General features: G+C 46.5%; 1 protein-coding gene across 1 annotated transcript in view; it reads right to left on the bottom strand.

The window, feature by feature from the left end:
- BTBD11 (BTB (POZ) domain containing 11) overlaps nucleotides 1-20,742 on the bottom strand; it is a 341,497-nt gene that overhangs the window by 167,340 nt on the left and 153,415 nt on the right. The window lies entirely within an intron of this gene.

Raw genomic sequence — 20,742 nt, 5'->3', positions numbered from 1 at the left:
TATTTTAAATCCCTCAGGGCACCTCCCTATGTAAAGGAGTCTTGTAACACATCTTTACATTTTTGTTTGTTTGTTGGGCCATGCACGGTGGCTCATGCCTGTAATCCCAACCACTTTGGGAGGCTAAGGATCGCTTGAGCCCAGGAGTTCGAGGCTGCAGTCAGCCATAATGGTACTACTGCATTTCAGCCTGGGTGACAGAGCAAGACACCGTCTCTAAAAAGACAAAAAAGACAACGTTTAAAGGTTCATTTAGTAGAAATGTCACGTTTTATCAAACTATTTCATTCACTGGGGACATTTAGGTTGCTTCCACTTTGGGACTATTATAAAAACACCTGAGGTTCAGGGATATCAACACATACATGGCTTCTGTGAATTCTGTTTTATTCTGATACTAGATCCTTGAAAATTAAAGCACGGGATCAGAGTAAGAATCGTTTTTTGATTGTTTGTTTGCTTTTTGTTTGTTTTTGTGAGACGGAGTTTTGCTCTTGTCACCCAGGCTGGAGAGCAATGGTGCGATCCTGGCTCACTGTAACCTCCGCCTCCCAGGTTCGAGTGATTGCCCTGCCTCAGTCTCCCAAGTATCTGGGATTACAGGCACGCACCACCATGCCCGGCTGGCTTTGTATTTTTAGTAGAGATGGGGTTTCATGATGTTGGTCAGGCTGGTTTCAAATTCCTGACCTCAAGTGATCCGCCTGCCTTGGCCCCCCAAAGTCCTGAGATTACAGGTGTGAGCCACCATGCCCGGCCAAGATTCATTTTTTAAATGGCCTTTGACACATATTGCTATATTAGTTTTCTAAAGGTTGTGTCCACAGTAACATACATAAGTGCCAATCTCACCACACCTTCGTCAGCACTGTTATCAATACGAATGTTTTTGTTTTACAGGACTGCCAGAATCTTAAGCCATATAACATGTGAAGAAAATTATTAATATTGAAAAGAGAGCTCAAGATGCCTTTGTACTTTTTAGTCATCTTCGTGACTTCTTTCTTTCTTACTCATAATTAAATTTCAATCAATTGCCAACGCTGACGGTTGCTTCTTTCCTAAGTTCTCTTATATATTTCTTCAATTCCTGTAAATTCATCCTAATTCAGGCCTTCAACATCTGCACACACTGTTCTAAATAGCGTTCCAACAGTCTTTTTTGAGCTTTTCTCTCCTCTTGGTTATGCTGCCCAATTCCTCTCTTAAGAACAAAGTTTTAGATGGTGGTGATGGTTGCACAACAATATTATGCACCAAATGCCACTAAACTGTACTTAAAAATTGTTAAAATGGTAAATTTTATAATATATAATATTTATTTTATATGTGTGTATATATATATATAAAATTGCAATTAAAACAAAGTTTTGATTGCTTCCTTGCTCAGAAATTTTCATGGCTCCCTGTGCCTATCAGACAAAAGTTCAAAGTGTTTAGCGATGGCTTATGAGGTTCTACGCAATACAACACAACAATATAATCATAACTTATAATGAGCCAAGTATTGGGTTAAGCACTTTATAAGCATTTCTTGGTCACTCCTCACACCTTTCCAATGAGGTAGATATTATTATTCTGCCATTCAGATGAAGAAATCTGGGCACACATTTTTTTTTTCTTTTGAAAGTAACTTTACTGAGATATAATTCACATAAAATAAAACATCCATTTAAAGTATACTGCTTGAGGAGTTTTGACAAATGAACAACCTTTGTAACTATGACCCCGACCAAGTCACAGAACATTTTCACCACCCACCAGGCACGAATTTAGGTTGCCAGCTAAAGGTATACAGATAGCAAAGTGGATGGTTGAAAACTGAGCCCAGGTCTGACTCTGGGACCCAGACTCTTGACTGCTCCATCCCCGCTGAATCTCCTACCCACTATCTGGCTGTACCATCTCAGCCATCCCACCTTGAAGGTACCCTTGTACCTGAACCACTCTTTCCACCCTCCCACCTGTGTACCTTTGTAAACACTGTTTCCCACGCTCAGAGCCCCACCCCTCCCCCATAGCTTTCATCTTATTTCCCCCAAAAGTCTTTCTGCCCCAACCCAGTCAACCTGAAAGTGGACCCCCTTTCCTTTGAACACTGTCACGTCACCCTTGTTGTCAATGTCACCCCTTGGATGCTGCTCAAATACTCAGTTGATGGTGATCAAATGTCATTTGTATTTTGCTAGCTTTTTTCCAATGTCCTTTCTTTCTAATGGACCAGTTGACTCCCAGTGGTCTTTCTGGTAATGATTCTTTGTGGTCCCTGTTAGTGTCTGCAAAAATGTAGTTGGGGTCTTTGTCGATAAATAAATTTCCTTGAAGATCAACCCCACCGGAGTAGAAGGGGGTAAAATTCCATTTGCTGAAATATTTCCTGGTGCTGGCAGAATTTGTGCTGATTTACTCCTTAAGGGGAATGATGGAAGCTTTTGAAAAGGCAGCCAAGTCACATTAAACACCAGTGAGCGTAGCAGGTAATGTCCTTTCCTTCCCCAAGAAACACCTCCCAGCCAAAGTAAACAGACTGTGGCACTGAGGTTTGGCTGACCTTTTCCTAATGAGAGCCCAGCAGACAGAGACCTTGTGTCTCAGCAGCCAATACAGTGTAGAAAGGAACTAGAGTTCTAACCCCATAAGCTTAGAAAGAAGGAAGGGCACAGGTAAGCTGAAAATGGAGGGCTTCCTATTTTCAGAACACTTCCTCCCTTTTTGACCCACTTGCTGAGCCCAACTTCTTTGAGGCAGGAACAGGGCTGGGCACTGGGGACCCAGTGATGAACGGATGACCTCTCTGGTCTCTAAAAGTTCATGGTCAAGAAAGTGAACCCCTCTCTGTGTACCTGAGCATCTCTATGCGTTGGGCACTAGGGTGTGGGGAGAGGAAGCGTACCTCTGTTCTCGAGGAAAAACTGAGACAGACATGGATTCTCTTAAAATACATGCTGTGTGGTCTGTTTCCCATCTGTATAATGGGGATAATGACAGTGACTGTGGCAGCCAAATGGTGAAAGGACTGCCAGACTACCTGGGTTCAAACCCCAGCTCACTTATTTACCAGTTGTGTGACTGTAAGAAAGTTACGTAATCTCTCTGCCTTTATCTCCTCATTTGTAAAATGGTAATGATAAAAGTACCTACCACTTAGAGTTGCTATGATGGTTAAATTAGCTAATCTCTATGACATGCTTAAAACTGTCTAGAATATGGTATTCTATGAACATCAGTGATTTTTTTTGCTATTAAAAGCCCCTTGGACGTCCAGAGGAGGATGTGGTTAGCTTTGCCTTGGGCTTGGGTAGCTACTAGAAGGTCTCTCAGGAGAAAGAATACTCTAGTGTACAGCCACATCGCCCTGAACGTGCCCGATACTGTCTGATTTCGGAAGCTAAGCAGGGTCGGCCTGGTTAATACCTGGATGGGAGAAAGAGCACTCTAGTTAGGCCTTGTAGCTGCCTAGGAGTTTGCCAGATAGAATCTGTGTGTCTGTGGTATGTGTGAACAACAGTTACCCAACTTTTTCTATAAAGGGCCAGATAATAATTATTTTCAGTTTTGTGGGCCATATACTCTTTGTAGCAACTACTCAATTCTGCTGGTGAATAGGTGTGGCTGTGTTCCAACAAAACTTTATTTACAAAAAGGCACTCAGGCTAATGATTGCCAACCTGTGAGTTAGAAGGTTAAGGGAACACAAATATAGGTTTACAACAGAACAAGGTCTGAACATGTTTCTCAAGATTAATGGGGCTTCTTGCAGAACTGGTCCTCAGTCAGGTCTCTTTTCTATAGCAGAGTTGTAAACATCAACTAGAGAGGAAGTTAGTGTCCAGTGAGAGAGAGAGAGAGAGAGAGAGAGAGAACGTAACATCCCAATGTCTTCCCTTCCTGTCAGTCCTGAGAGCTATGGAGTTTTAAAAAGTAATGGCTTTGGATGGCCTAAAGGCCATGTCTGCCAGCATCATGACCACTTACTGTCCCCTGCCCCCAGAGCTTGGTAGAATTTTCAAATGTTGGCCGGGCATGGTGGCTCACGCCTGTAATCCCAGCACTTTGGGAGGCTGAGGCAGGCAGATCACGAGGTCAGGAGTTTGAGACCAGTCTGGCTAACAGTGAAACCCTGTCTCTACTAAAAATACAAAAAATTAGCCAGGTATGGTGGCATGTGCCTGTAATCCTAGCTATTTAGGAGGCTAAGGCAGGAGAATCATGTGAACCCGGCAGGCGGAGGTTGCAGTGAGCCGAGATTGCACCATTGCACTCCAGCCTGGGTGACAGTGTGAGACTCTGTCTCCAAAAAAAAAAGAATTTTCAAATGTCATCCACAGAGCCTGGATGGGATTTCTAAACATCTGTAGTGGGGAAAACATGTGCTTTGGAGTCAGCTCTTGTCATTTACTAAATGAGTTATCTGGAGCTACTCTCTCTGCCTCAGTTCCTTACCTGTAAAATGGACTGTTACGAGAATTTAGTGAGGTAATGGATACTAAATGTCTTAATCCATTTTGTGTTGCTATGACGGAATACCTGAGACTGGGTAGTTTATAAAGAAAAGAGGTTTATTTGGCTTATGATTCTGGTGGCTGGAAAGTTCAAGATTGGGCAGCTGCCTCTGGAGGGACTCGAGCTTCTTCAACTCATGGTGGAAAGTGGAAGGGGAGCAGAGATGTGCAAAGAGATCACACAGCTAGAGAGGCAGCAAGAGAAAGAAACTAAGGGAACCAGATTCTTTTTAACAACCCACTCTCAAAGAAACTAATCTAGTCCCAAGACAGTAAGAACTCCCTTACCCCTGCAGAAGAGCATTAGTTTATTCATGAGGGATCTGCCCCCATGACCCCAACACCTCCCACTAGTCCTCAGCTCCCAACACTGTCACACTGGGGACCAAATTTCACCATGAGTTTTCACCATCCAAACCATAGCACCAAATAATAAGGTCAAGCACATTATTGGGAATCCAAGAATCTTATTTATCTTTATCTGTACAGCTCTCCTAACCAGTTTCTTTTGCTTGCATTAGACTCAGATATCTCTGCTCTCTACAGTTAATGTATTTTGTGAGCAGGAACTTGGAATCAGAAAAATCTTTGCCACTTCAGCATGACTTGGAGAAACATTTGAGAGAGTAAAATAGATATATGAAGTCATTTCTTTAGATGACCCTAAGACATTATTTTCTTTCACTAAAATAATTTCAACTATAGTTTGTTGCAATCTTAGAACATTGCTTTCAAAAGAGAAAGTTAGGTTGTGTGTCAGGAGAATATAAAAAAGAAGAAATCAAAAAACAATGATCCCATTTATTGCCCTACAGGTATTATCTTTTTCGGTCTGGTAGAGTGGTTGATTTATTTACAAGGTTGGGGTTATTCACTTCAGAAGGTCAAGCCTTCCGCTATTTTCATTGCTTGAGCCTTCAATGTGTAAAAACATACATAGAGACACACACAGGCAGACCCAGAGTCACAAAAAAAGCTTCCATCTCAAGAAGCAAAGGGCCAAGAGCCAGAAGAAGGAGGAATTAAAGTAAGAACACCTGCATGAGGTAGTACCCACGTGACTGTCACTTACAACCCAAACTGCCTAGGACACAGCAGGAACAAGGGAAGGATGGGGGTCTTGAGGTACGGGCGGGGGTTCTATTTTCTTAGCTCTGGAGGACAATGATGACAGTCACTGGTTAACAATTTTTTCATTAGTATTTTTAATCACCTGAAAAACTGAGGAAGTAGCAAGATGGAGAGGAAAGAAGCAATGAATTTGGAATCATAGGGGTTGGGGTTTGAGTTCTGTTTTGCCACATATACATCCCGTGAGCTTTGGCCCATTATTTACCCCTAAGATGCTCAGTTTCCTCATCTCTAAAATGGGTAGATAATGTAATCTATCAGCTTATGGTTCTTATACACATGGAAGGATAGAACATATGTGAAGGTCTCTTTCCTTCCATAGTCTTCTCCATCTCAATGGACATCTACTGGACATCATCACTTACCATCCAATGGGCATTGCAAACATAGCACATCCCACACTGATCTGCTGATCTCTGCCCTGTCCCCAAACCTGTTCCTTTAGCATCTTCCCTATCTCAGTAAATAACACCTTCTTCCTTCCAGGGCTCAGGCCAAAAACCTTGGAGTCAGCCTTTACATCCTACATCTAATCTATCAGCAAATCCTGTTGCCTCTTTCTCCAGAATAAGCACAGAGCCCAAATGCTTCTCAATACCCACAGAGGTAGTACCTGGTCCTGACAACTTCATCTGCTACCTTCATTGCTGACTGAGATTACTGACATAGTCTTGAGTGGTTTCCCTGCTCTGGTCCTTGCCCCACCCTCACCAGGGTCTATTCTCAATGCAACAATCAGAGTGATTCTATTTAAAAAAAAAAAAGTCGGATCAGATCCCTCCTCTGCTCAAAACCCTCCAATGCCCCATCCCACTCGGAATAAAGTACAAAGTCCTTACAATGCCTGCAAGGGACCCATTCACCCCTGGGACTCACTTTCTCTTTTCCTCCTGGCTTACTCTGCCTGAGGCTTCCTGGTCACTTTATTATTCTCTGAACTTGTTCTTTGAACTCCTACTTTAACTTGCCCTTGGGCAGTTACACCTACTCATCCTTCTGTCTGGAGCCATCTCTCCAGATACTACAGGCTCACTCACTCGCCTCCTTCCGTGTGTGTAAATGCCACCTTTTCAGAGGCTTTGGGACACCCTGTTTGAAGCTGCAGCTTTGGCCCCTGGTTCTCCCAATACCCAGACCTGCTTTGCTTTTCTCCACCTAGCTTTCCCCAGCTGGTAGACTATCTACTTGACTTAATGTATGTTCATGGTCAGCTCTACAAAGACAGGGATGTTTGTCCCTGTGTTTCCTTCTCCATCCCCAGCACCTAGGATGGCACTCAATTGACAGCCACCCAAGGACTTACAGACACTTCTTTATGAGGCACAGGCACATCTGATTCGTGGTTTGGAATGGATTAAAAATAAACAGCCTGGCCGGGCATGATGGCTCCTGCTTGTAATCTCGGCACTTTGTGAGGCCAAGGTGGGAGGAATGCTTGAGGCTAAGAGTTCACGACCAGTGTGGGCAACATAGTGAGATCCCGTCTCTGCAATTTTTTTTTTAAATTAGCCAAGCATACTGGCACATGCTTGTGGTCCCAGCTACATGGGAGGCTAAGGCGGAAGGACTGCTTGAGCCCAGGAGTTTGAGGCTGTAGTGAGCTATGATTGCGCCACTGCACTCCAGCCTGGGTGACAGAGTGAGAACTGTCTCTAGAAAAATAAGTAAACAAACAGCATGGACCACCTAGCTAATGTCATCTCCTCTACATCTGGAAAGTGCTTCAGGCAAGCATTTGGGAATCAGATCAATCAAGTTAATTCTCCCTCTAGCTGATGCCACTCAGGGAGCTGCATATGACCTGGTGGGGAAGGGGAGGGGACCAAAGGGAGAAAGGCTGGGGGACTGGCATCTGGCAGGGTGCTTTGCCACAAGCAGGGAGCGTCTGCAATGCCAGAGGGTTTAAGTACACATCAGTCCCCAGGGAAGAGCAAGGTCAAGGAAATCATGCTGGTGGGACTCACTCCCCCAATATTCCCCACAGGAAAAATAGGATAAAAATAAGCATCAAAGTGCTGGGCACGGTGGCTCATGCCTGGCAATCCCAGCACTTTGGGAGGCTGAGGCAGGCAGATCGCTTGAGTCCAGAGTTTGAGACCAGCCTGGGCAACATGGCAAAACCCCATCTCTCCAAAACCTCCTCAAAGTGTCCCCTCCAAAATTAGTTGGGTGTGATGGTGCATGCCTATAGTCCCAGCTGCTCCAGAGACTGAGATGGGAGGATCACGCAAGCCCAGGAGGTTAAGGCTGCAGTGAGCTAAGCCGTGATCACATCACTGCACTCCAGCCTGGTGACAGAGTGAGATCGTGTCTTTACGAAGAAAGAAAGAAGAGAGAGAGAGAAGAGAGGGAGGGAGCGGGGGAGGGAGGGAGGGAGGGAAGGAAAGCAAACCTCAAAGCAAGCTCTGAATGGAGCCAGGAAGAGGAGAGATCCTACACCTGCCCCTTGGCTTGGAGCGGACAGTGAGGAGGTGGCATGTCAGGAGAGGCTGCATGGGCAGACTAGACTGGGCACCTCATGCATATTTACTAGAAGGAAGGCGAAAAGGCAGGAAGGGTAGGAAGAAGGCAATAAATGGCTTTTAAGTCATTTCCCAGCTCCTAGATCAGGGCTCTTCTTTTCCTCTCTCCCCTGAGTCACTGTCCAAATCCAAGTCACCTGCTCCTACTCCCTTCCTGCACTCCAAGCCAGTGCCCCAAATCCCAGCCATGAAGAGAGCAAAGCGAGATCTTGAACTCCACTGGGGTGGCTGGCTCCCAAGTCTCGGGTCTTAGCCCTGGACTATCCTCTCCCCATCTCCTTCACCTCTTGTTCTCCAGGCCAAGAGTCAAAACCATGGGTAGGTCCTTTGGAGGTAGCTGTTCCGCCTTAGGGGGCCTGTGTCAGAGCTGAAGGACCAGGCTAGATACCAGGACACCTGTACTGAGCCCAGCCACTCATCGGCTGGAGGGGTGACGTGTTATTTTGGCCCATCCAGTGTCTATTCCCCCTTCTTCTGGTAACAGCATCCCCAATTTTCCCTGGAGGACCACCCCTCTCCACTCCCTGCACAGGCATTATGGACCTTCCTTTCTGCTTTGGGCTGGTCATTCAGGGCATCACTTCCGCAGAACAACAGGGGCTGGATCAGGGATGGATATATTCCCTAACTCAGAGCCCATAGGTGCATTCGTGGGGACCACTGAAAGAGAGAGAGAGAGAAAGAGAGAGAGAGAGAGACTCCTGATTTCTCCCTTGATTAAAGCTGTGAAGTTGAAACCTGACAGTCCAACCATCATCTTGCTTCCAAGACAGCTCAGAATGTCCCAGGGAGAGAACAGAGTCAAGAAGTGGCCAAACACCCAATGACATCAACCGAGACCCTGGATCCAGCTGTGTCAAAGGTGGAACCTGGGTGTTTTAGTTACTGAGTGAAAACAGTTGGCTTAATCTAGTTGGAGTAGGATTTTCTGCCACTTGCTGGAAGAGTCCTCATGGATACACACTCACAGTCATGGGCAAGTCATTTCACCTCCCTGGGCTTCCATGCCTTCTTCTCTAAATATGGGGGTGAGATATAGGTAGGGAGGGGAAAAAATGGCCTCTCAGTTCCCTCCAGCTCTGTGCCATTGGTTTGTACAGTGGACCACAACCAGTGACCTGAGTCCTGAATTCCAGATAAGCAGGGGGAGATGCAACCTGGTGTTCAGAGGAAACCAGGTCAAATGAGCCCCTAGGCAGGGCCTCCGGGGTCAGGCCTATATCCATTCCTGAGGGTTAATGGAAATCATAAAGACTTCTGCTCACCATACATAGGCCTGTTACTCCATAGGAGGCTAATTAGCCCTCAGCCTCTTCTGGAAGCTGAGCACTGAAGATACAAGGCTGGTGGTTTTGTTCAGCTCTGTGCTAGAAGTCAAGACTTCTTCTTCCTCCAAAGCAGGGTTTCTCCACCTTGTTACTATGGATATTATGAGTCCGATAATTATTTATTGTCAGTAGCACCATTCCTGTCCCCAGTTGTGACAACCAGAAATGTCTCTAGACATTGCCACTTGTTCCCTGGGGAGAAAAATCACTAGTCATCGAGAACCACTGCTTTAAAGAAAGCTGACTGCCCAGAAGACACTTGGTTCTTAAGCCTCAAGTGTTCATTTAACTTCTACCTTTCCTTCTTCCCACTGAAATCAATCAATCAATCTGTCTCTTTTCTTCTTTTACTGTTGGTTTTGTAATGCAGGCAGAGTTCCTAAAGAATTCTGGGCTTCACCTTTTGGTGTGACTCCTGAGGTTTCACAGTGGTTTGTCACTGTGTTTGTGGACACTAAAACGTGGATGCATGTGCCATCTCCCATGACCGATCCCATTTGGGCACATGCTCACAGGACACACACACACACACACACACACACACGCACACCCTGTTCTGCATACAATGTTGAGGAGTCCTCAGACCCCTTGTAACTAAAGCCATGACCCTTTAGAGTTCATGAGACTGAATTCTTTCAGATCTTCTAACGGGATCAGCTATATCTTTGGTTGGTATAGCAGAAAGAATACAGAATTTAAAGTCAGAAGATCTGACTAGAGTTTGGGCTCTACTTTTCACTAGCTGTGTGACTTCAGACACATTGTCTTCCTTACCAAGTCTTGCTTCTGGAACACTGGGAATATCTCATTAGTTTAGGCATCACCAAATCCAATGAGCTCCTAATATCCCATCTCTCCACCTGATATTCCTCTGCCAGGCTAATCTTTCTAGATCACAGCTGTGGGCATGCTCTTCTCTGCTCAAAAGCATTCCATGGCTCCCTGTTTCCTATAGGATAACATTTTTTTTTTTTTTTGGTCATGCAATGCCCTCTACAATCAGGTGCTATTTTAGCCTTCCACCTACCTATACTTTACCTAATGCTTTTTTTTTTTTTTTTTTTGGTCATGCAATGCCCTCTACAATCAGGTGCTATTTTAGCCTTCCACCTACCTATACTTTACCTAATGCTAACTACTTCTGTGCTTAAATATTCTCTGGGGTTTTAGCTTTTATATCTTTGCTCATGCCATTCCTTCTACCTGGAATGCCTTTCCCTATCCCACTCTCCATACTTTTTAAGGCCTGGCTCAAAGTCCACCTCCTTCAGTAGTCTGTAACGCAAACCAGCATGTGCCACTATATGTTCTGTCTGTTCCATCTGTATGCCATACCAGGAGTTTTTTATTTAGTTGTGTTATTTCTCAATCTCTAAGTAGTGGTTGAGAGCATGGGATCTGAGGTTGGCTATCCTGGATCAAGTCCTGGATATCATTTGCTTTCTCAGTTCCTCCCAAGTCTTCTTTTCCTTAGCTGAAAGTGGGGCTAATCATAGTGCCTATATCAAAGAATTATTGTATGCACTAAACTCTGAGTCAGGAATTGAGCCAAGCTATAGGCTCTCCTACAGGCTATAATGTCAAGTGCTTTTCACAGTGTCTGGCACAGAGAAGGGGCTCAATACATTTCAGTGTGATCATCACCATCATTATTAGGCTCTGGGGAGACATTAGGATAAAAATGGTCACATAGAGCTCAGGTGAAATAATAATGACCAATTAAGGGACAGGGACCAACTTCTAATTCCATAGTGATCTCCGGAGAAGAAGGAAACTAGGAATAATAACAGCAAACACCTACTTGGCACTTAGTATCTGCCAGGCCCCGTTCTAAACATTTTACAAGCATTAGCTCTGTAATCCTCACAACAGCCCTATAAAGTGGAGACCATTCACTTCCTTTTACAAATGTGGACACTGAGATGCAGAGAGGGCAGATAATTTGCCTGAGAGCACAGAGCTGAGCTGGGATTCAGTCCCTGGGCACCTCTTCACTGTACCAAAGACCCTCATGCCCTAGCAGGGAGTGTGTTAATGATGTCTCTTAGAACAGAGACACCAAGTAGCTCAAGGGGCATCCCAGGTGGAGAAAAGACAGTGGCAAAAGCCACAGAGGAATCTGAAAGGTGCCTTTATGCATGGCTGTGTGCACCCTTGTGTTTAGTCTGAGCTCTCCCTACAACTACCTGAAATTTGCTACCACTCTGCAGGACTGAAAAACATCTGGAGCCCAGATGTGTCAGTCCCTGGGCAAAGTAAATGCATGCAGCACAATTTTTAAAATCTGTTCCTTCTCAAAGCATTGTGAAATACCTTATGGGAAGGAGGGAAAGGAGGTGGGAGGGCAGAGTTAGGACATCTCTGGGAAGAACCTCAAGCAAGTCCTATTTCCCCCATTAGTTCCACAGTTCTGAAGGTTCAAGCAGATCAAAGGTTGCTCCTGATTCGGTGTGTGTTGGGAAAAATCTAGAAGCTAGTGGGGCCTGAGGGCCATTTTGAGGGGTCAGTGGCTGAGATGGTGAGAATCCTTCTCAGTCAGGGCAATGAAGCAACTCTTGGATTCTAGATAATGATGAGACCAGGGTCCTCTCTCCAAGGGGTGAGATGAGAGGGGTTTCAAGCTCCCTGCATGCCAAATATACTAGTTGCATATTAAAATGAGGGTGGCGGAGGATAAACTGGACTATTACCTAAGATCCAGTCCTTTCTGAATGCAAGACATTGCCTCATCATTTAAACTCTTCACAAGATGGAAAAGGTTCAGCAGGTGTCCACTATGACTATCTTAATGCACCTGGATTAATTAATTATTTTCTTTAGTTATTGTTTATCAAACTACTATTCAATCCATATCCCTAGCCCTTCATTCAACAAACAACTACCATCAGCACCTACTGTGTGCCAGATGCAAGACTAGGCGTGGGAGGCATCGCAGTACACTAGACCCACGTAGCTCTTCACTTTATGGGCCTGACCATCTCACCTAGTTTGAGCCCTTTCCAATCCCTCTCCATCCAACAGTCAGAGCTTTCAAAACTCAAATAAGACCGTCTCCTTAAAAATTTAAAGTGTAAGACATGTATGACATAATTGAACACCAGTTTTAAAATAACTGCATGAAGTTTCAGCCCTGACACAAAAATCCCTGTGCTAAACAGACTGACACAATTGTGGGTGTGATAGATCCGGGCATCTGAGCCATAACTTGTCTCCCTGAATTGTGTGTTGAGGAAGGCCCATGCTGAATATTTGCTCAGTGGACAGAACCATTTGATGCAATGTTGGACTTTCTGTAAGGATTTTTCTAGGGAGCTTGTTCTTTACCACACTGGGTCTTCTTCCCAAAGGGCTTAGAGGAAATTCCCCTCAGGTCTCAGTATCAGCCATAGTTTGCCTGTCCTGATCAATAGGTTTGTTTGATGATAACTGGAACAGTACAACTGACTAGGTTTTCCTTATCCTAATGCCTTCCCGGAAGCTCAGAGTCTTGTTTATAGTTCAACAGAGTAAGCATCTTTATAGAATGGTATATCATTTATTTAAAGATGCATCTTGTTTCTGGCTTATTTTTGTGTCTTCACTCTCATTTTTCTTTTATCTCTGTCATTGAGTTCACATTTAGTTTATCTTGCATAAGTAAACTTTAATCGTTTTTAGAACTATTTTATGCATGTTGGTGCATAAAATAGAATGGAATCAAATCAATATAATAGAGTAAACTAGTATAAAATAAAACAATGGTTTTGAGCTTAAGTTTTTGAAAAATTCCAGATCTACCTATATAGCAGGATGACATACCCATAGCATTCACTTTAAAGCACACACAAGGATGAACTTCATGGCAACACCCTAGCACCCTCTTTCCAAAGGCCCATCGGTACTGATAGATTAAAATTCCCATCTCGAAAGATGTATCTGGCAGGGGCAAGTCTTAGTATCAGTGCCTGCGAACCCACATGGCCTCCCACCCTGAGAAATACAGCTTTCTTTGTCGTTTTCACACCAACAAGGAGGTAGTCTGCCTTTTGTTTGCTTGTTTTTCATAGTGATGTCTCTTGACCTGCCCATTGAACTCTGTATCACAGATACAGGCTACAGGCAACAGCAGGAGGGGGGCCACAGACCCCTTTGACCTTACTTCAGTCACAGGGTCAGACGTGAGAGGTGGAAGTGGCCTTCTGTGATCCCCCAATGCAAGCACACCAATGCCTTGATTTTAAGTGCAGAGGCCCAGTATTTTCAGACACAGGGCACAGACCTATTTTAATGTCCCTGAGGAGCCAGCACAGAGCACCAGTAGTCCTGTGGACATACCTGATGTAGATTTCTTCCAAAAGCTGGACCCCCTTCCACTAGCTAGAAAACAGAGTTGCTTTTCTTCAGCACAATTCAACAAATATTTCTTGAGCACCTACTATATGAATATCATACTGGCTACATGCATATAGATATGAAATGAATAAGGAGCATATATGTGTGCTTATGTACACATGAGTTGGCATACAAGTAAATCCACACACACACATACACACACACTTCATGCATTCCCTCACACACACACATTCCCTGCCTTCAAGGAGCTCATGGTCCGCTTGGGGATGGGGGGTGAGAGCAGATACTTGCCTGCAATCCTGGCTCTCTGTGGTCCACTAATTTCCATGGAGACTCCAGAATGTAGCCCCAGCATTGCCTCTCTTGAAAGCCTATCTTGATCATCTTCACTTCCTGACCCTCCCCTTCCCTGCAGGGTCAGGTGTCCCATAGGTCTAGTGACAGAACTGATATTATGGATATACCTGACACTCAAGTTGCACTTACTACATTTCTGCCTTATTATCTCTATTTTTGGAGATGGCAAAATTGAGCCCCTTGGAGACTGTATGACACATCCAGGTTTCACCTCCAGGCAAACAAGGAGGTAGAACTAAATCCAGGTGAAGGTGAGGATTAGATGATTAAATGCCTCTGAGATGCTCACCTTCAGCTTTGACAACTTTAAGTTCTGTGGTTTTTCAGGAAACCAAAGACTCCAGATCACAATTTAGAAGGAGGTGCTAGGGTGGTAGAGACCTAGCTTGGTAGCTCCCAGCTCATCTGACATTTCACTGTACCCCAGGAAGCCTCAGCAGGAAGGGCAGGCAAGGGGCTGAACGGCCTAGACAGCCGGCGGCCAGGCTAGCCAGCCCCACATTGCCCTCCCTCAAACCTCTCCCCAGCCTACCAAAGGAAGTGGTGGTTTCAAGCTGCAAAATAAGCAAATCGGGGCCCCAGCTGCCAGGGGGCGGATGTTTGTATCTTGCTGCATTGTGACCCGCAGCTTTAATCCAGTACCAACAACCAGTATTTCAGATGCAACATGATGGGTTCCAGAAGCCTCAGGAGATGTGAAAATGTTCTCTGGCCAGGCCAGGAGGTTCTAACCTGAAGCACTGTTCAACCTTCAGCTGGCAGGACATGCTCTGTTGTCAAAAATGCATCCACAGCGGCCAGGGGCACATAGGAGAGGGCCAGAGAACAGATAAGGGCTTTCGTGTCAGCCTTGGGTATAAGGTCCAACTTTATTCTTGAGCTCTTAGTGCCTCAGTTTCCTCATTAAAAAAAAGAAAAGAACAATACCATCTGCACAAGTTTGTTGTAACCAGGAAACAAAATAAGCCATGTAAAGTCCCGACCTTTCGGTTGAGCCCAGAGAAGCTGTGGATTCACACCTAGCTCCTGTGCTGCTGGGGTTCCGGTGCACAAAGGGTCTGGGTCAGGTCTGAGTTCTACAAGGGCCCCTCTGTGCGCTGTGTGGAAAAGGACTTGAGGGGACAAGACTGGGGGCAGGGCCACCAGGCAGGAGGCTGCTGTGACATGCCCCAGGTGATGGAAAGGGTTTACACTCCCCCTTGGATACTGTTTCTGGCTACTCTGGGTAGCTGACTGGTCAGGTGAGCTGTGTGCAGCATCTCATGCCTGCTACATCTTTGGGAATCCTGAGAACTGGACGACCTAGGTGTCATTATTCCCACTCCCCAGGTGCAGCACCTAAGGCTGAGAAAGGTCAAAGTCAAGTCAGATCTCCACCACGAACCCAGGAGCACACACAGACTGCTTCCTTACCTCGGGTCCAAGGAGATACTGTCCCTTAAAACATACCAGAGGGAGGTCAAAGTGAAGTGGGATTATTTGAAAGCAGCCAGAGGCAGCTGGGCCAGGATGGAGGTTCACTGCTGAGTTGAGTTAATGCTGCAGCCAGACAGGATGCATGGTTAAAAAATCACCCTGAGCGTGAAGGGCAGGCTCAGTGCTGGGAGAGTCAAAGAAACCAGGAGGAGAGTCAGGGGCCTGGGAGTCAGGAGAGCTCAGTCCCTTTTTGATGGGACCTAGGGTGGGCTGATGGCCCTGGTCCCTTAAAACAGTTGTTTTCTAGACCTGGCTGGAAATCAGAATCACTGCTGGGGCTTGCACTATCTGCTTCTCAAGCCCCAACCCGGAGAATATGACTCAGTGGGAGGGGGCAGACCAGTTGTCTGTGTTAAACTCACTCCACAGGGCATCTGCTGCCCTAAGAAGCTGGAACCAAGCACTGTGCTAAAGGTTGGTAAAATGTAATAACAAGTGAAGGCTCTTTCTTTTGTTCTCTTTCATTCCATGTATGTTTGGCCATTTCCTCCCTACCTGTCCTTCCAGGGGCATTCTCATCTCCAGTCTTTCCGGATTTCCCTCCAATGCCGCCCCTTCCCTTTGTGGCCAACCACTCCCCTTCCCAGCATCCATGGTCCAGCCTGCTTTCCCCAGAGTTGAGCCCATTCAGAAGAGCACAGGTTTTGATTTCTTAATCTTTGCTCAAGCATCCCTGCTTCCCATGGCTTTTAATCATTCGGAAACGGCCTGCTGTTTGGAGCAGTACTCCCTTAAATGTGTCAATATCGTGTTATAAATCTTTCATGCTGCTCTGTCCCAGGGGCCTGACTCAGGGTCACACCCTCATTAGAGAAACAGTGAGCCGAGGTGGCTCTCGGCGGTGGCAGACAGCTGGGAGCCCTGCGCAGGGTCTGGCTGGGAATCTATGCTCAATAAATGTAGGCTGGTGGCTCCTCTCCAGCCCCATGCTGGATGTCAAGTACAGAGGACTCAGCCATTCCGCTCCCAGATATACAGCCCCCAGGACTGGGCGCAGTCACGAAAAACATGCCGTAGGATGTCCACAGCAGCACGGTACATAGCAGCCCCAAACGAGAAAGGCCTCGGCTGTGTGCGGTGGCTCACGCCTGTAATCCCAGCACTTTGAGAGGCCAAGGTGGGTAGCTTACCTGAGGTCAGGAGTTTGAGACCAGTCTGGCCAACATGGTAAAACCCTATCTCTACTAAAAATATAAAAAATTAGCCAAGCGTGGTGGTGCACACCTGTAGTGAGGCAGGAGAATCACTTGAATCTGGGAGGCGGAGGTTGCAGTGAGCTGAGATCATGCCACTGCGCTCCAGCCTGAGCAACGGAGCAGGACTCCGTCTCAAAAAAAAAAAAGAAAAAAGAAATGGCCTCATGCCCAGCCACTTGTAGAATGTATGATTTCTTCACCAAATGTAATAAAATACAGCCACCACACAACATGGATGAATCAAACAAATACGTTGAGCAAAAGAAGCCAGACACAGAAGACAGCATACTGTATCAGTCCATTTAGGGGAAGTTCAAAAGCAGGTGAAACTATTTGGGAGGCCGGTGGGCAGATCACTTGAGGTTGGGAGTTCGAGGCCAGCCTGGCCCACATGGTGAAACCCTGTCTCTATTAAAAATACAAAAATTAGCTGGGCAAGGTGGCAGATGCCTGTAGTCACAGCTACTCCGGCCACTGTACTCCAGCCTGAACAACAGAGCAAGACTGGTCTCAAAAAAAAAAAAAGAAAAAGCAGGTGAAATGAATTCGTGCTGTGGGAGTCAGGACAGCATTGCATGTGGGCAGTGGTAGTGACTGGTGGGAGGATGGGGGGTTGGCCATGCTCGAATTCTTAATCCGAGGCCTGGTTCACAGGTGTGTGTTCAGGTGGTACAAAGGCACTGAGCTGTACACATTTGATGTGTGCACTTTCTGTATGTATATTACACTCAGTTAAAAAAAAATCTTGCCCCAGAGAAGTTCACAAATGTAAAGAGAGAAAGGTGCAAAGGACCCACAAAGCTGCTACACAGGACCTGTCTGTCCTCACTCGGCCCCTTGCTTACTGTGGCCTCGCCTGTTCCCTGGGCCACCTGGGGCCTTCATGTTGTCCTTCCTCTATAAAGCAAGGACATTGGAATGGTACAGCTTCTGTCACCCCGTGGGACTGTCTCTGATGACAGTGCTAAGGGAGGTCAAAAGGCCAAGGTCACACTCTAGATATCTCTGACTTCCTCTAGTGATCCCACTGAACATCCCTGGAGTCGGCTAAACCTTACGGTACCCTCAGTGCTGAAATCTGTCATTATGTGTTGTCCCTACCATCCTGTGAGCTCCTCCAGTGACCATTCATCTTTCCACCATGAGGGCTCCATCAGATAAACATCTGGGGAACTGAATGGCGCACGTTCCCACTTGGTGCGGTACTGATAACAGTGGCAGCCGACACTCGTACATCACTCACTATGTTTGTACAAGGCACTCTTCTAAGCCTTTTTCACGTAGTATTTCGTTTACTCATCAGAGCATCCCTGTGAGGGAAGTTCTGTTTCCTAGCTCCATTTCACAGATGTAAACTGAAGAACAGAGAGACCAACCGAATTGCCTAAGGTCACACAACTAAAAAATGGCACAGCAGGGCTTCAAACCAAGGGAGTCTGGCCCCAGAGTCCATGCTTTTGACCCTCTCCCTATAGCTTGTTGGGCTTTGACTTTTCCTGGCTCCTGGAGAGGCCAGGGTGCCTTGGTCCTGTGTTTGCTCTGTCCCTTCCCTGGTTCCGTTTGTCACTTTATAAGCTCCCATGATGGCTCCCTTTGGCCCTTATCTTCCTAGATCCAAGAGGCCTTTAAGGTTCATGTGTACACATACATGCCAGCTGCTCCGAGCTCTTCATCACTGTGACTGCCTTGCTCTGGAACTTCTCCAGCCTGAACCTGCCTCTGCTGCAGAAATAATGGGGATGGATAGAGAGGCTCTGTTCTGGGCTCTGTCACCCCAGACATGTGCAAGAGCCCCTCGATGTTTTCTCTTTGGTCCCCAATATCCTCCCTGATGGTAGCCAGCTCTGTCTTTTTTTAGGTTTAAGAAGTATCAGGAGCCCTAGAGACTGCATTGGGCTGGGGCCCTAGGTTCCAGTCACCCCTTCCTTGGGTTTCACTTTTTGTATCTGAAAAGTAAGGAGATTATGCCTCTTGATGGGGGTTCTAACCAGATCCAAGGGGGAAGAAGGGAGCCTCACAGTCTGGGGTCTATTTGCAGTCATGTAGAAAGCTTCAGAGCAAGGGAGCCCATAGTCTGAACTCTAGGCATGGGGGCAGAATTAACGCCCCCTCTGCCCCTGAGCCTCACCATGGCTCTGTGAGGGGCGTTCTTCCTCCTGTTTCACAGAGAGGACACTGAGGCACAGAGAGCTCACCCTGCTGTGGGCATTAACATGGGCAGCCCAGGGAGTCCCAGTGTTCCACCTTAAAGCCTGACCTGGGGGGTCGTGGAGGGGAAGCTGCTGCTGTGTCTCCTGCCAGGGATGCCAGGGTCATTTTGCAATGTGCCTCATTTGTAAAAGTTACAGATTGCAGGCAAAGCTCACACCAACCTCAAAGTACGGCTACTCTAAGGATTAAACAGAATGAAACAGAGAAAGGGCTGAGTACAGAACCCAGCACACAGTAAGGGCTCAATATCTACAAGCTGTTATTTTTACTGCAACTATCTCCTCTCTTCTCCTCTCCCTTTTTTTCTTCTTGACCTGCAATGGGAGCCTCTACTTCTGTACCCAATCCTAAAATTACAGGAAGACAAAAAACCAATTCTGGAAGATTAGGTTCACCCACGTAATCCCTTATGTTCCTAAATCTTGTGACCTCTCTTATCTCCACCACTTGCTAGTTGTGTGGCGTTGTGATGGTTACTTCACTTCTTTGTGCCTTGGTTTCCTCATCTGTAAATTGGGGAAATAACATGTTTTATAGAGTCCTGGTGAGAACCATTGAATGAATATATTTAAATGCCAAGAATAACACCTGACTCAAAGCACAACAGAGGGGTTTGTTATTCTAAAAATGTATGAGGAAAATGCTGAGCACCGACTATGCACTTGCAGCCCCATCCATCAAGCCACGCAGCAATTTATTATTTATCAAATGCCCCCTTCGTGCCTGGCATGCTCAGTACATTACATCTGTTCTCTCTGAGAGCGACAACTGTTCTAAGGGGCTGGGGATACAGTTGGGAGTAAGACGTCTGCATCTCACCCTCCCTTTCCTGTCACCCCCAGATTGGCCCAAGATCTCATTTCTCCCAGCTGGCCGGTGAGGTGTCGGGCTGGCCCCAGCTTTCCAGATGGCTTGGCACCTTCTCCGTTCTGGGTGGGATTCCACCCCCCTCGCTCTGGCCACCATCCCAAGTATCAGGGGCAGCCCTTCCCCATTGGGGCCCAGCCAGCCAGAGCCAGGCGTTGGGAGAGGTGCCACCAGGCCAGGGTCGGTTAATTTTGTCTTTAATTAGCAGTCATGATAAGGGACGAGGCCCAGTGGTGACCCTGCAGATGGCAGTGTGCTCTGCTCCGAGTGACAAGTTGGGAGCATCCCGGTCTATGAAGGGTCCATGCTGCTTCCTGTGGCTGCACTGCCCACACCGCGGCACTGGGGGCGGGGGTGGCTTGGCCAGCCAGGCCCTCCTCGGGGCAAAGGACACTGGGCCCAAGTGAGGGTGGGGAGGGTAGGCTCTCAGTGTTCCCTGGGACCCCAGATTGGCTCATCCCAACCAGATCATTTGAGAGGAAGGAACTAAATATTTATTGAGCCCCTACCATAAGTACCTTGCTAAGAAATAACAAGGATCCACCAGGTGCAGTGGCTCATGCCTATAATCCCAGTATTTTGAGAGGGCAAGGCGGGTGGATCACTTGTGGTCAGGAGTTTGAGACCAGCCTGGCCAATGTGCTGAAACCCTGTCTCTACTAAAAGTACAAAAATTAGCCAAGTATGGTTGTGCACACCTGTAATCCCAGCTACTCAGGAGGCTGAGGCATGAGAATCGCTTGAGCCCAGGAGGTGGAGGTTGCAGTGAGCCGAGATTACACCACTGCACTCCAGTCTGGGTTATAGAGCAAGACTCTGT

This window comes from Colobus angolensis, unplaced genomic scaffold, assembly GCF_000951035.1.
Source record: "Colobus angolensis palliatus isolate OR3802 unplaced genomic scaffold, Cang.pa_1.0 Scaffold10, whole genome shotgun sequence".
Lineage (NCBI taxonomy): Eukaryota > Metazoa > Chordata > Mammalia > Primates > Cercopithecidae > Colobus > Colobus angolensis.
The sequence above is the reverse complement of the archived record's forward strand: the minus strand, read 5'-3'. Positions and strand labels throughout refer to the sequence as shown.